Genomic DNA, 17263 nt, shown 5'->3' on the forward strand with positions numbered 1-17263 from the left:
GGTCTGGTCTGTCTGCACCTGGTCTGGTCTGTCTGCGCCTGGTCTGTCTGGCTGTGGGTGCACCTGGTCTGTTTGCACCTGTTCTTGTCTGTCTGCACCTGGTCTGGTCTGGTATGTCTGGAAGGTTGGCATCCACCCACAACTGGGGAAAGCTATTTGAAATGATGTCATCTTTATTCTCCCTAGGCAATGTCTCACCTAGTTTTCACTTAGGGCAGTGCCATTTCAAACCGTTTTCCCCGACCAGGACACGTGTGCTCCCTCAACAACAGACAACACTTTCTAAAGACACTCACAGTGACTCAATCGAGCATGATAAACGTTGATTTGATTTCGATGCTGATTGATGTCTGTGCTCTACAGTTAGTGAAAATGGGTCTGAGAGATCTGGCTCTGTTGAAGTGTGCTGGAAGGTTCAAGTCAAAATGTATGAGTTTATTCAGTTAGGCCTCCCTGCTTTCATTGTTCTTTACAGCCGCGCTGTCGATAAAGACTGGGATTTCATCTCACACACCAGACTTTCTAGATACGTAGAATTTGCAGTAATCAGAGTCACACGTGTCTGGTGCGATGACTTTATGTTTGGCGAAATCCATCTTTATTAGCCCTGAGCGATTAGTGTCTTTTGAGGTCGGTTCGGTTTCAGTTCGATTATTTTTTTAAATAATCAGGATTTTCTATTTTGGTTTAGATATGTATATTTTTACATTAAATGCACTATACATTATGTGCGTTGAATGCTGAAACAACACAGAATAAAACAATGAATTAAATAACATTAACATAATAACATTAGTTATATATATATAATATATTACATTAGTTATATATTTAATATATTACATTAGTATATATATATATAATATATTACATTAATTATATATTATATATATATATAATATATTATATTAGTTATATACATATAACATATAACATTAGTTATATATATTATATATATATATATATATATATATATATATATATATATATATATAAGATATGACATTAGTTATATATATCTAATATATTACATTAGTTATATATATATAAGATATTACATTAGTTATATATATAATATAATACATTAGTTATATATATAATATGTCACATTAGTTATATATATAATATATTACCTTAGTTATATATATATATATAATATATATAACATTAGTTATATATATACTATATCACATTAGTTATATATATATAATATATTACATTAGTCATATATAATATATTACATTAGTTATATATAATATATAAGATATCACATTAGTTATATATATATAATATATTACATTAGTTACATATAATATATTACATTAGTTTTATATATATATATATATATATATATATATATATATATATTATATATATATATATATATATAAGATATTACATTAGTTATATATATAATATATTACATTAGTTATATATATATATATATATATATCATATTTTACGTTAGTTATATAGATATATATATAAAATATATTACATTAGTTATATATATATAAGATATTACATTTGTTTTATATATATATTATATATATTACATTAGTTTTATATATATAATATATTACATTAGTACTGTATTATACCACTGTATTATACCACTGTATTATACCACAGTATTATACCACTGTATTATACCACAGTATTATACCACAGTATTATACCACTGTTTTATACCACAGTATTATACCACTGTATTATACCACAGTATTATACCACAGTATTATACCACTGTTTTATACCACAGTATTATACCACTGCTTTATACCACAGTATTATACCACTGCTTTATACCACAGTATTATACCACTGTATTATACCACAGTATTATACCACTGCTTTATACCACAGTATTATACCACTGCTTTATACCACAGTATTATACCACAGTATTATACCACTGTATTATACCACAGTATTATACTACTGTATTATATTACTGTATTATACCACTGTATTATACCACTGTATTATATACTGTATTATACCACTGTATTATACCACTGTATTATACCACTGTATTATACCACAGTATTATACCACTGTATTATACCACTGTATTATACCACTGTATTATACCACTGTATTATATTACTGTATTATACCACTGTATTATACCACTGTATTATACCATAGTATTATCCCACTGTATTATACCACTGTATTTTACCACTGCATTATATTACTGTATTATACCACTGTATTATATACTGTATTATACCACTGTATTATACCACTGTATTATATTACTGTATTATACCACTGTATTTTACCACTGTATTATACCACAGTATTATACCACAGTATTATACCACTGTATTATACCATAGTATTATACCACTGTATTATACCACAGTATTATATTACTGTATTAAACAGTGAGAGAGAGGAAGGTGGACTAGGACAGGTACCACACAGGGAGAGAGAGGAAGGTGATATCGTTCATCCACCTCTGGCCTGCTCGCCTCCCTACCACTGAGGAAGTACAGCTCCCGCTCAGCCCAGTCAAAACTGTTCGCTGCCCTGGCCCCCCAATGGTGGAACAAACTCCCTCACGACGCCAGGACAGCGGAGTCAATCACCACCTTCCGGAGACACCTGAAACCCCACCTCTTTAAGGAATACCTAGGATAGGATAAGTAATCCCTCTCACCCCACCCCCCCTAAGTTTTAGATGCACTATTGTTAAGTGACTGTCCCACTGGATGTCATAAGGTGAATGCACCAATTTGTAAGTCGCTCTGGATAAGAGCGTCTGCTAAATGACTTAAATGTAATGTATTATACCACTGTATTATACCACTGTATTATACCACTGTATTATACCACAGTATTATACCATATTATTATATTACTGTATTATACCCTATTATTATATTACTGTATTATACCACTGCATTATATTACTGTATTATATTACTGTATTATATTACTGTATTATACCACTGTATTATATTACTGTATTATACCACTGTATTATACCACAGTATTATACCATAGTATTATACCACTGTATTATATTACTGTATTATACCACTGCATTATATTACTGTATTATACCACTGCATTATATTACTGTATTATACCACTGCATTATATTACTGTATTATACCACTGTATTATATTACTGTATTATACCACTGTATTATACCACAGTATTATACCATAGTATTATACCACTGTATTATATTACTGTATTATACCACTTCATTATATTACTGTATTATACCACTGCTTTATACCACTGCTTTATACCACTGTATTATACCACTGTATTATATTACTGTATTATACCACTGCTTTATACCACTGCTTTATACCACTGTATTATACCATATTATTATATTACTGTATTATATTACTGTATTATATTACTGTATTATATTACTGTATTATACCACTGTATTATACCACAGTATTTTACCACTGTATTATATTACTGTATTATATTACTGTATAATATTACTGTAATACACCACCTATACTCCCTCTACTTGGTGATCACCTGATGTGGATTGTGGATGTGCTGCTGGGTGGGGTTTCAGAGCTGCCAACAGAACAGAACAAAACCTGACTAACAGCTTTCAGACTTGTACTTGAATGCTGATGATTAATGTAAATGATTTTCAAAGCACTTACCTGCATCAAATATATTTCTCTAAGTATAGGTTTGGGACCAGTTACCTGGCATGACCCTCCTTAAATGACAGAAACCAACACAACATACCTTTTTTCGTGACTTTATTTTCATTGTAAGTATTTTTTTGATACATTGAAAAGCTTCTTCACAATGATGAAAAGGTGTTTGCCAATCTTTTAGCAAGTGATCACCTGATGTGGATGTGTGATGCATCCCAGACAAGGCAAGTTCAATAATAAACGGGGCCTGGGGGTGTTCCCGTTCCACAATCATGCTGTCATGGCAGGTAGCCTTGTGGTTAGAGTGTTGGGCCAGTAACCGAAAGGTTGCTGTATCGCTTCCCTGAGTTGACAAGGAAAACAATCTGTTGTTCTGCACCTGAACAAGGCACTGTTCAGGGCCCTACAATGACGATTAAGCATATAGAAATACATATATTTATGAAGAGATATCATCCCGAATGAAAGATAAATGGTTCCCCCGTTCCTATATCCAATGCCAGAGATAAATGGAATATTTGAAAACATTGTACAGAAAGACCGAGGCCTATGATTTTTAAAATTTAACTAGGCATGTCAGTTAAGAACAAATGATTATTTCCAATGACGGCCTAACGGGAAAACATTGTAAATAAATGTCATTGTAAGTAAAAATGTGTTCTGAACTGACATGCTGGAACCACTTATAAACATGGCTCATGGCACAAACAATGACACCACCAAGCCATGACACCACTACACCATGACACAATGACACCACTACACCATGACACCACTACACCATGACACCATGACACCACTACACCATGACACCACTACACCATGACACCACTACACCATGACACCACTACACCATAACACCATGACACCATGACACCACTACACCATGACACCACTACACCATGACACCACTACACCATGACACCATGACACCACTACACCATGACACCATGACAGCATGACACCATGACACCACTACACCATGACACCATGACAACATGACAACATGACACCATGACACCACTACACCATGCCACCATGCCACCATGACACCATGACACCATGACACCACTACACCATGACACCATGACACCATGACACCATGACACCACCATGACACCATGACACCACTACACCATGACACCACTACACCATGACACCATGCCACCACTACACCATGACACCACTACACCATGACACCATGACACCACTACACCATGACACCATGACACCACTACACCACGACACCATGACACCACTACAACATGACACCATGACACCATGACACCACGACACCATGACACCATGACACCACTACACCATGACACAATGACACCACCAAGCCATGACACCACTACACCATGACACCATGACACCACTACACCATGACACCATGACACCACTACACCATGACACACTGAAACCACCAAGCTATGACACCATGACACCATGACACCACTACACCATGACAACATGACACCATGACACCACTACACCACCACACCATGACACCATGACACCACTACACCATGACACCATTACACCACTACACCATGACACCATGACACCATGACACCACTACACCATGACACCATGACACCATGACACCATGACACCACTACACCATGACACCACCAAGCCATGACACCACTACACCATGACATCATGACACCATGACACCACTACACCATGACACCACAACACCATGACACCATGACACCACTACACCATGACACCACTACACCATGACACCACTACACCATGACACCATGACACCACCAAGCCATGACACCACTACACCATGACACCACTACACCATGACACCACCAAGCCATGAAACCACTACACCATGACACCACCAAGCCATTACACCACTACACCATGACATCATGACACCATGACACCACTACACCATGACACCATGACACCACTACACCATGACACCACTACACCATGACACCATGACACCACCAAGCCATGACACCACTACACCATGACACCACTACACCATGACACCACTACACCATGACACCATGACACCACCAAGCCATGACACCACTACACAATGACACCACCAAGCCATTACACCACTACACCATGACACCATGACACCACGACACCATGACACCACTACACCACTACACCATGACACCACTACACCACCACACAATGACACCACTACACCATGACACCACCACACCATGACACCACTACACCATGACACCACTACACCATGACACACTACACCATGACACCACCACACCATGACACCACCACACCACCATGACACCACCACACCACTACACCATGACACCACTACACCACCATGACACCACCACACCATGACACCACCACACCACCATGACACCACCACACCACCACACCACTACACCACTACACCACCACACCATGACACCACCACCATGACACCACCACACCACCATGACACCACTACACCACCATGACACCACCACACCACCATGACACCACCACACCACCATGACACCACCACACCAGTACACCATGACACCACTACACCACCATGACACCACACCACCATGACACCACACCACCATGACACCACACCACCATGACACCACTACACCACCATGACACCACCACACCACCATGACACCACACCACCATGACACCACTACACCACCATGACACCACACCACCATGACACCACTACACCACCATGACACCACACCACCATGACACCACTACACCACCATGACACCACTACACCATGACACCACACCACCATGACACCACACCACCATGACACCACACCACCATGACACCACTACACCATGACACCACTACACCATGACACCACTACACCATGACACCACCAAGCCATGACACCACTACACCATGACACCACTACACCATGACACCACTACACCATGACACCATGACACCACCAAGCCATGACACCACTACACAATGACACCACCAAGCCATTACACCACTACACCATGACACCATGACACCATGACACCACTACACCACTACACCATGACACCACTACACCACCACACAATGACACCACTACACCATGACACCACCACACCATGACACCACTACACCACCATGACACCACCACACCACCATGACACCACACCACCATGACACCACTACACCACCATGACACCACTACACCACCATGACACCACACCACCATGACACCACACCACCATGACACCACTACACCACCATGACACCACTACACCATGACACCACTACACCATGACACCACACCACCATGACACCACACCACCATGACACCACTACACCATGACACCACTACACCATGACACCACTACACCATGACACCACCAAGCCATGACACCACTACACCATGACACCACCAAGCCATGAAACCACTACACCATGACACCACCAAGCCATTACACCACTACACCATGACATCATGACACCATGACACCACTACACCATGACACCATGACACCACTACACCATGACACCACTACACCATGACACCATGACACCACCAAGCCATGACACCACTACACCATGACACCACTACACCATGACACCACTACACCATGACACCATGACACCACCAAACCATGACACCACTACACCATGACACCACACCACCATGACACCACACCACCATGACACCACACCACCATGACACCACTACACCACCATGACACCACTACACCATGACACCACACCACCATGACACCACACCACCATGACACCATGACACCATGACACCACCATGACACCACCACCATGACACCACCAAGCCATGACACCACTACACCATGACACCACTACACCATGACACCACCAAGCCATGAAACCACTACACCATGACACCACCAAGCCATTACACCACTACACCATGACATCATGACACCATGACACCACTACACCATGACACCATGACACCACTACACCATGACACCACTACACCATGACACCATGACACCACCAAGCCATGACACCACTACACCATGACACCACTACACCATGACACCATGACACCATGACACCATGACACCACCAAGCCAAGACACCACTACACCATGACAATGACACCACACAAAGCCATTACACCACCACACCATGACACCATGACACCACCAAGCCATTACACCACACCATGACACATGACACCACGACACCACCACTACACCACTACACCATGACACCACTACACCACCACACAATGACACCACTACACCATGACACCACCACACCATGACACCACTACACCATGACACCACTACACCATGACACCACTACACCACTACACCACCATGACACCACCACACCATGACACCACCACACCACCATGACACCACCACACCACTACACCATGACACCACTACACCACCATGACACCACCACACCATGACACCACCACACCACCATGACACCACCACACCACCACACCACTACACCACCATGACACCACCACACCATGACACCACCACACCACCATGACACCACTACACCACCATGACACCACCACACCACCATGACACCACCACACCACCATGACACCACCACACCAGTACACCATGACACCACTACACCACCATGACACCACACCACCATGACACCACACCATCATGACACCACACCACCATGACACCACTACACCACCATGACACCACCACACCACCATGACACCACACCACCATGACACCACTACACCACCATGACACCACACCACCATGACACCACACCACCATGACACCACACCACCATGACACCACTACACCATGACACCACACCACCATGACACCACACCACCATGACACCACACCACCATGACACCACTACACCACCATGACACCACTACACCATGACACCACTACACCACCACTCTTCTTTTAACTGTAGTTGTTGGCTGATAACATAGTAGGGTTCAAGAGGATTTGTTTGCGGTGATTAATGGTTTTATACTAGCTGCTTGTGCTAACATAAAGCCAGATAACTAAGTTGTTTGTTGTTAAAGCTATAGCTGGATGTGGAGCAGGCCTGTTGTGGTGATTTGTAGTGAATCCACGCTTTTATAAAAGTTGGACAGGTAAAGCTGACTCAGGTTATTTCCTGTTTGTGTCTCCATTGTTTCAGGTATCTTGATGTGGTGGTGGCTGGATTAAATGCTAGTTTAAATGCTAGTTCTCACTGCTCTAGGTTTTAGTAACATGTAAACTGACTATGTTATGACAGCAACGTGTTTCATGGCAAAGATAAACACTATCCTGTTGGTGCTTGTCTGTCAGTGTGGTCACAGACTTCGTTTCTCTGCAGGATGAGTAAATAGATCCGCCCTGTAGATTCACACAAACCCTGCTAGTGCCAGGATGTGATTATGGTGCTGGGTGGGGCTCAGAGCTGCCAACAGAACAGAACCTGACTAACAGCTTTTCAGACTGATACTTTATTAATGTTTTTTTTTTTCATTCCCAAAGCATTTTCTTTAATTATAGGTTTGGGTAATGGTTCAGGTCACTCGAGGTCTGCACCACCCAATGATGATCCATGTTTACCAAGCCTATCCTCCCTCTACTCGGTGTGGATCGTGGATGTGCTGCTGGGCGGGGCTTCAGAGCTGCCAACAGAACAGAACAAGCAGCGTTCACACTGGTGTCATGAAAGCTGATGATTAATCTAAAGTAAATTATTTTCAAAGCACTTACTTGCAATTAAAGTGGAACTGACCGAAATTTTAGCCTCACGAAATCGTATTAAAATCTGTTCATATACTCCCCTCAGGAATGATAAGACATATCTTTGAACATTTTCTGACTAGTGACCACTGAGATATGGTCATCTTCACGTTTTCATAAATTCTTAGAATTACGTACACGAAGGAATTTGTGACAAATCTATAGCAATATAAAGGGAAAGCGGCCGTGCGTTTGGACAATTAATAGACACTACAGTAAATTAAACCTAATAAAAACACCTGCCTCGTCCAGGACCAGAGTCTGTGCAAACCGGTGCAGCACAGCCAATCAGAGCTACAGTAGGCCTATATGCAAACCGGTGCAGCACAGCCAATCAGAGCTACAGTAGGCCTATATGCAAACCGGTGCAGCACAGCCAATCAGAGCTACAGTAGGCCTATATGCAAACCGGTGCAGCACAGCCAATCAGAGCTACAGTAGGCCGATATGCAAACAAGCCATTTACCACACAGACCTGGCATCATTCACTATGATCTGGACTGTGTGTTTACAGACAGTAGGGCCTGTCAGTCACTATGAACTGGACTGTGTGTTTACAGACAGTAGGGTCTGCCATCATTCACTATGAACTGGACTGTGTGTTTACAGGCAGTAGAGCCTGTCATCATTCACTTTGAACTGGACTGTGTGTTTACTGGCAGTAGGGCCTGTCAGCATTCACTATGAACTGGACTGTGTGCTTACAGGCAGTAGGGCCTGACATCATTCACTATGAACTGGACTGTGTGTTTACAGGCAGTAGGGCCTGACATCATTCACTATGAACTGGACTGTGTGTTTACAGGCAGTAGAGCCTGTCATCATTCACTATGAACTGGACTGTGTGTTTACAGGCAGTAGGACCTGTCATCATTCACTATGAACTGGACTGTGTGTTTACAGACAGTAGGGCCTGTCATCATTCACTTTGAACTGGACTGTGTGTTTACAGACAGTAGGGCCTGTCATCATTCACTATGAACTGGACTGTGTGTTTACAGACAGTAGGGCCTGCCATCATTCACTATGAACTGGACTGTGTGTTTACAGGCAGTAGGGCCTGTCAGTCACTATGAACTGGACTGTGTGTTTACAGGCAGTAGGGCCTGTCAGTCACTATGATCTGGACTGTGTGTTTACAGGCAGTAGGGCCTGCCATCATTCACTATGAACTGGACTGTGTGTTTACAGGCAGTAGGGCCTGTCATCATTCACTATGAACTGGACTGTGTGTTTACAGGCAGTAGGGCCTGTCAGTCACCATGAACTGGACTGTGTGTTTACAGGAAGTAGGAACAGCGTGACTTCATTAGAACACATTCACCAAAAGCCACAAAATAACGGATTTCTGCAAATATGTCACAAAATACCACCGTAGTCCTCTTACATTTGGGAAAGTTACAATGCGATGTGGATTTTCAATGCATATCAGACATAGAGTACAGTATATACATATGAGATGAGTATGTAAACAAAGTGGCATAGTTAAAGTGGCTAGTGATACATGTATTACATAAAGATGCAGTAGATTATATAGAGTACAGTATATACATATGAGATGAGTATGTAAACAAAGTGGCATAGTTTAAAGTGGCTAGTGATACATGTATTACATAAGGATGCAGTAGATTATATAGAGTACAGTATATACATATGAGATGAGTATGTAAACAAAGTGGCATAGTTTAAAGTGGCTAGTGATACATGTATTACATAAAGATGCAGTAGATTATATAGAGTACAGTATATACATATGAGATGAGTATGTAAACAAAGTGGCATAGTTTAAGACTCCCAGGCTAGTAGTAAGTTAGTGGAGCTAACATGATGCAGTCCAGACTCCCAGGCTAGCAGTGAGTTAGTAGAGCTAACATGATGCAGTCCAGACTCCCAGGCTAGCAGTGAGTTAGTAGAGCTAACATGATGCAGTCCAGACTCCCAGGCTAGCAGTGAGTTAGTAGAGCTAACATGATGCAGTCCAGACTCCCAGGCTAGTAGTAAGTTAGTGGAGCTAACATGATGCAGTCCAGACTCCCAGGCTAGCAGTGAGTTAGTAGAGCTAACATGATGCAGTCCAGACTCCCAGGCTAGCAGTGAGTTAGTAGAGCTAACATGATGCAGCCCAGACTCCCAGGCTAGCAGTGAGCTAGTGGAGCTAACATGATGCAGTCCAGACTCCCAGGCTAGCAGTGAGTTAGTAGAGCTAACATGATGCAGTCCAGACTCCCAGGCTAGCAGTGAGTTAGTAGAGCTAACATGATGCAGTCCAGACTCCCAGGCTAGCAGAGAGTTAGTAGAGCTAACATGATGCAGTCCAGACTCCCAGGCTAGCAGTGAGTTAGTAGAGCTAACATGATGCAGTCCAGACTCCCAGGCTAGCAGTGAGTTAGTAGAGCTAACATGATGCAGTCCAGACTCCCAGGCTAGCAGTGAGTTAGTAGAGCTAACATGATGCAGTCCAGACTCCCAGGCTAGCAGTGAGTTAGTGGAGCTAACATGATGCAGTCCAGACTCCCAGGCTAGCAGTGAGTTAGTAGAGCTAACATGATGCATACTATTTTCTACATGCCCAGGGCAGATGAGTCAAAGGCCTTCCGGACCTGGGTTAGTAACTGCCAATCCGATGTTCAAAAGTTATTATTAGTTATAAGAAATGATAGATAAAATAAAGTAAAGATAAACACAAAACGAAGCATCGGGAAGATGGGTCGAACCTCGCAAAATGGCGGCCATCCAGTACGGTGCCTTCAGTTCCTGTACGTTACCACCATCACTCCATGAGTTGTTAATCATGAAAGAAACCTCTCCGCCTTTTTTCCCCCCAGAGAGTTATTTCTTCCACGCAATGGATGGAGAACCCCTCTGGCTGAATGGACAGGGACAGTAAATCAGAGTATGTTACCTGATGTCTCTCTGGAAGAGGCTCCTCGCCCTGAGCTTGTCTACCTTATTCATTGTTTCATTATTTAAAGCTCATGATAAAATAATACGACCTCAGCATCCCTGCATCGGATGGCTAACACGAAGAAGAAAGACTAGAATGTCTCTGTGCATCAGACAGCTTCTCTGCCAGCTAACACGAAGAAGAAAGACTAGAATGTCTCTGTGCATCAGACAGCTTCTCTGCCAGCTAACACAAAGAAGAAAGACTAGAATGTCTCTGTGCATCAGACAGCTTCTCTGCCAGCTAACACGAAGAAGAAAGACTAGAATGTCTCTGTGCATCAGACAGCTTCTCTGCCAGCTAACACGAAGAAGAAAGACTAGAATGTCTCTGTGTATCGGACTGCTTCTCTGCCAGCTAACACGAAGAAGAAAGACTAGAATGTCTCTGTGCATCAGACAGCTTCTCTGCCAGCTAACACGAAGAAGAAAGACTAGAATGTCTCTGTGCATCAGACAGCTTCTCTGCCAGCTAACACGAAGAAGAAAGACTAGAAGCATCAGAAGCTTCTCTGCCAGCTAACACGAAGAAGAAAGACTAGAATGCTAACACCCTCTGTGCATCGGACAGCTTCTCTGCCAGCTAACACGAAGAAGAAAGACTAGAATGTCTCTGTGCATCAGACAGCTTCTCTGCCAGCTAACACAAAGAAGAAAGACAGCTGCCAGCTAACACGAAGAAGAAAGACTAGAATGTCTCTGTGCATCAGACAGCTTCTCTGCCAGCTAACACAAGAAGAAAGACTAGAATATCTCTGTGCATCAGACAGCTTCTCTGCCAGCTAACACAAGAAGAAAGACTAGAATATCTCTGTGCATCAGACAGCTTCTCTGCCAGCTAACACGAAGAAGAAAGACTAGAATATCTCTGTGCATCAGACAGCTTCTCTGCCAGCTAACACGAAGAAGAAAGACTAGAATATCTCTGTGCATCAGACAGCTTCTCTGCCAGCTAACACGAAGAAGAAAGACTAGAATGTCTCTGTGCATCAGACAGCTTCTCTGCCAGCTAACACGAAGAAGAAAGACTGGTGTCTGTGTGGTAGCCTTTTGTTCTTACTCCGATACATAAAACTACATGCTGGAACTGCAGGGTCCCTACTTACGACAAATTAGATCTGGTTTTTATTCATTTAAATATTTATTATTCATTAAGTCATTAATAACATTTGTAATACCATTATTAATCCCTTAAAAACATAGAGTTGTTAAAAATAAAATTATACTTCATTTCAAGTAACAGAGGGTTTAGAGCTATTAACCCTCGAGCTACCAACATATTTTACCCTATACATGGATTACCAACGGGGGCATTTTGAAGAAACTATTGGATAAAGCAACAATCAAAGCAAAATGTAAACGTATATCTTGTTAAAACGTCACATGGAAAATAATGATGTCCACAATGTATAACATTCACAATAGTATACAATCACAATAGTATACAATCACAATAGTATACATTCACAATAGTATACATTCACAATATTATACATTCACAATAGTATACATTCACAATAGTATACATTCACAATAGTATACATTCACAATAGTATACATTCACAATAGTATACATTCACAATAGTATACATTCATTAAGTGTATGAATTATAATGCATTTTAAAAGTACTAAAACATACATTTATTCCATTTGACAGGGATTTTAAAACCTTTACACAATGAACGCTTGCTTTGATAAAAACATATAGCTGGCTATGAGTGTTGGAATAATGTGCACAATTTTCACTCACAATTCTGGAGTGATCTGTGTTCGTATATATCCACTATAATGATGTGCTATTTATGTTTTATTCTCTAAGCGTTTGAGGAGCATGACAGCTGGCGATCAGCTCTGCGTGAGCCCGCCATGTGTGTGTGTGTGTGTGTGTGTGTGTGTGTGTGTGTGTGTGTGTGTGTGTGTGTGTGTGTGTGTGTGTGTGTGTGTGTGTGTGTGTGTGTGTGTGTGTGTGTGTGTGTGTGTGTGTGTGTGTGCATCACTGCTGCATGCTGGGTAGACCTCGTTTCCAACGCCGCATAAACAAAAGGTTAATGAGGGTTCACGGGCCCCTTCAGCAGATGCCAACAGATTTACACACACACACACACACACACACACACACACACACACACACACACACACACACACACACACACACACACACACACACACACACACACACACACACACACACACACACACACACACACACACACACACACACACACACACACACACACACAGACACAGACACAGACACAGACACACAGACACAGAGACACACACACACATACACAGACTCACACACACAGACACACACACACACACACACAGACACAGAGGACAAAGACAGAGACAGAGACACAGACACACACACACAGACACAGAGACACACAGACACACACACAGACACACACACAGGGGACAAAGACAGAGACAGAGACACAGACACACACACACACAGACACAGAGACACACAGACACACACACAGGGGACAAAGACAGAGACACAGACACACACACACGCACATAACCCACCGTGACCATTTCAGCTAGAGGAACACATAACCCACTGTGACCATTTCAGCTAGAGGAACACATAGAGGAACACATAGAGGAACACATAGAGGAACACATAGAGGAACACATACCCACCGTGACCATTTCAGCTAGAGGAACACATACCCACCGTGACCATTTCAGCTAGAGGAACACATAGAGGAACACATAGAGGAACACATACCCACCGTGACCATTTCAGCTAGAGGAACACATAACCCACTGTGACCATTTCAGCTAGAGGAACACATAGAGGAACACATAGAGGAACACATAGAGGAACACATACCCACCGTGACCATTTCAGCTAGAGGAACACATAGAGGAACACATAGAGGAACACATACCCACCGTGACCATTTCAGCTAGAGGAACACATAGAGGAACACATAGAGGAACACATAGAGGAACACATACCCACCGTGACCATTTCAGCTAGAGGAACACATACCCACCGTGACCATTTCAGCTAGAGGAACACATAACCCACCGTGTAAATACTGCAGTTCATATGGATGGATATTGGCTACTTCCTGACTTAAATAAATATATTTTTACGTCTCATCATGTTTTCCTGTTTTTAGTTCTGGCTCATTTGATAGATATGCATTGTTTTAGCAATTTATCTTGATTTAATAATAATTTATCTTTATCTACTGATCGATCAAAGCAAGTGTGTGATGGATTGTTTTTATATATTTATTTATTATTGATTGATGTTTTTGCTGAATGTTCATGCTTTCCTGATGTCCTGCGGTTGAAGCCAAGGTGGCGAAGGTTTCTAATGGTCGTTATGGGAGACTTGTGATGTTAATTTTCATCAAGGACTTTCATATGGATGTTACTACTTCCCTCAAACCCAAATGTCAGGTTTTTATCTTTCTGTGTCACTCACAAAGTGTATGTAGATGATGAAATACTGCCCTCCAGTGGAGGGATTACCAAACAACACCACGTTTTTTCCCCCCCACTCATTGTGTTGAGAGAGTAATGGTAAAACAACAATGTCTTCATTTTGAGTAGTAGTCGTGTTTTTGAGAAAAGTCAGACTTTCTGCTATGAATGATTAATCATTGATTTGACAAGTACTGTTTTTAGAGTTTTTATGTCTACGATATCATTGTGGTATTTGCTTTGCGACACACTAATTTATGTTCTTCCTTCAGCCTTGTCTAGCTGTCTGTGTCCTTAAGGAAATGTCACTTTGACCAAGGAAAAATTAACCAAAGTCTCAGCACTGAGATTATCATGGAAAAGGGCTTGATATCTATTTGTGTACGTGTTAGTCTCACGTTACCATAGTCCCCGGTCTCACGTTACCATAGTCCCCAGTCTCACGTTACCATAGTCCCCGGTCTCATGTTACCATAGACCCCAGTCTCACGTTACCATAGTCCCCGGTCTCACGTTACCATAGTCCCCAGTCTCACGTTACCATAGTCCCCAGTCTCACGTTACCATAGTCCCCAGTCTCACGTTACCATAGTCCCCAGTCTCACGTTACCATAGTCCCCAGTCCCTGGTCTCACGTTACCATAGTCCCCAGTCTCACGTTACCATAGTCCCCAGTCTCACGTTACCATAGTCCCCAGTCTCACGTTACCATAGACCCCGGTCTCGCATTTACCATAGTCCCTGGTCTCACGTTACCATAGTCCCTGGTCTCACGTTACCATAGTCCCCAGTCCCTGGTCTCACGTTACCATATTCCCTGGTCTCACGTTACCATAGTCCCCGGTCTCACGTTACCATAGTCCCCAGTCTCACGTTACCATAGTCCCCAGTCCCTGGTCTCACGTTACCATAGTCTCCAGTCTCACGTTACCATAGTCCCCAGTCTCACGTTACCATAGTCCCCAGTCTCACGTTACCATAGTCCCCAGTCCCCAGTCTCACGTTACCATAGTCCCCAGTCTCACGTTACCATAGTCTCACGTTACCATAGTCCCCAGTCCCCATTCTCACGTTACCATAGTCCCCAGTCTCACGTTACCATAGTCCCCGGTCTCACGTTACCATAGTCCCCAGTCTCACGTTACCATAGTCCCCAGTCTCACGTTACCATAGTCCCCGGTCTCACGTTACCATAGTCCCCAGTCTCACATTACCATAGTCCCCAGTCTCACGTTACCATAGTCCTCAGTCTCACGTTACCATAGTCCCCAGTCTCACGTTACCATAGTCCCTGGTCTCACGTTACCATAGTCCCCAGTCTCACGTTACCATAGTCCCTGGTCTCACGTTACCATAGTCCCTGGTCTCACGTTACCATAGTCCCCGGTCTCACGTTACCATAGTCCCCAGTCTCACGTTACCATAGTCCCCAGTCCCTGGTCTCACGTTACCATAGTCCCCAGTCTCACGTTGCCATAGTCCCCAGTCTCACGTT

The 17263-nt window shown here is 42.6% G+C and overlaps 1 protein-coding gene across 5 annotated transcripts in view; it reads left to right on the forward strand.

Annotated features, from left to right (window-relative positions):
* Window positions 1–17263, forward strand: part of LOC123989558 (cingulin-like protein 1) — a 99760-nt gene that overhangs the window by 25029 nt on the left and 57468 nt on the right. The window lies entirely within an intron of this gene.

Source organism: Oncorhynchus gorbuscha, linkage group LG11 (assembly GCF_021184085.1).
Source record: "Oncorhynchus gorbuscha isolate QuinsamMale2020 ecotype Even-year linkage group LG11, OgorEven_v1.0, whole genome shotgun sequence".
Classification (NCBI taxonomy): domain Eukaryota; kingdom Metazoa; phylum Chordata; class Actinopteri; order Salmoniformes; family Salmonidae; genus Oncorhynchus; species Oncorhynchus gorbuscha.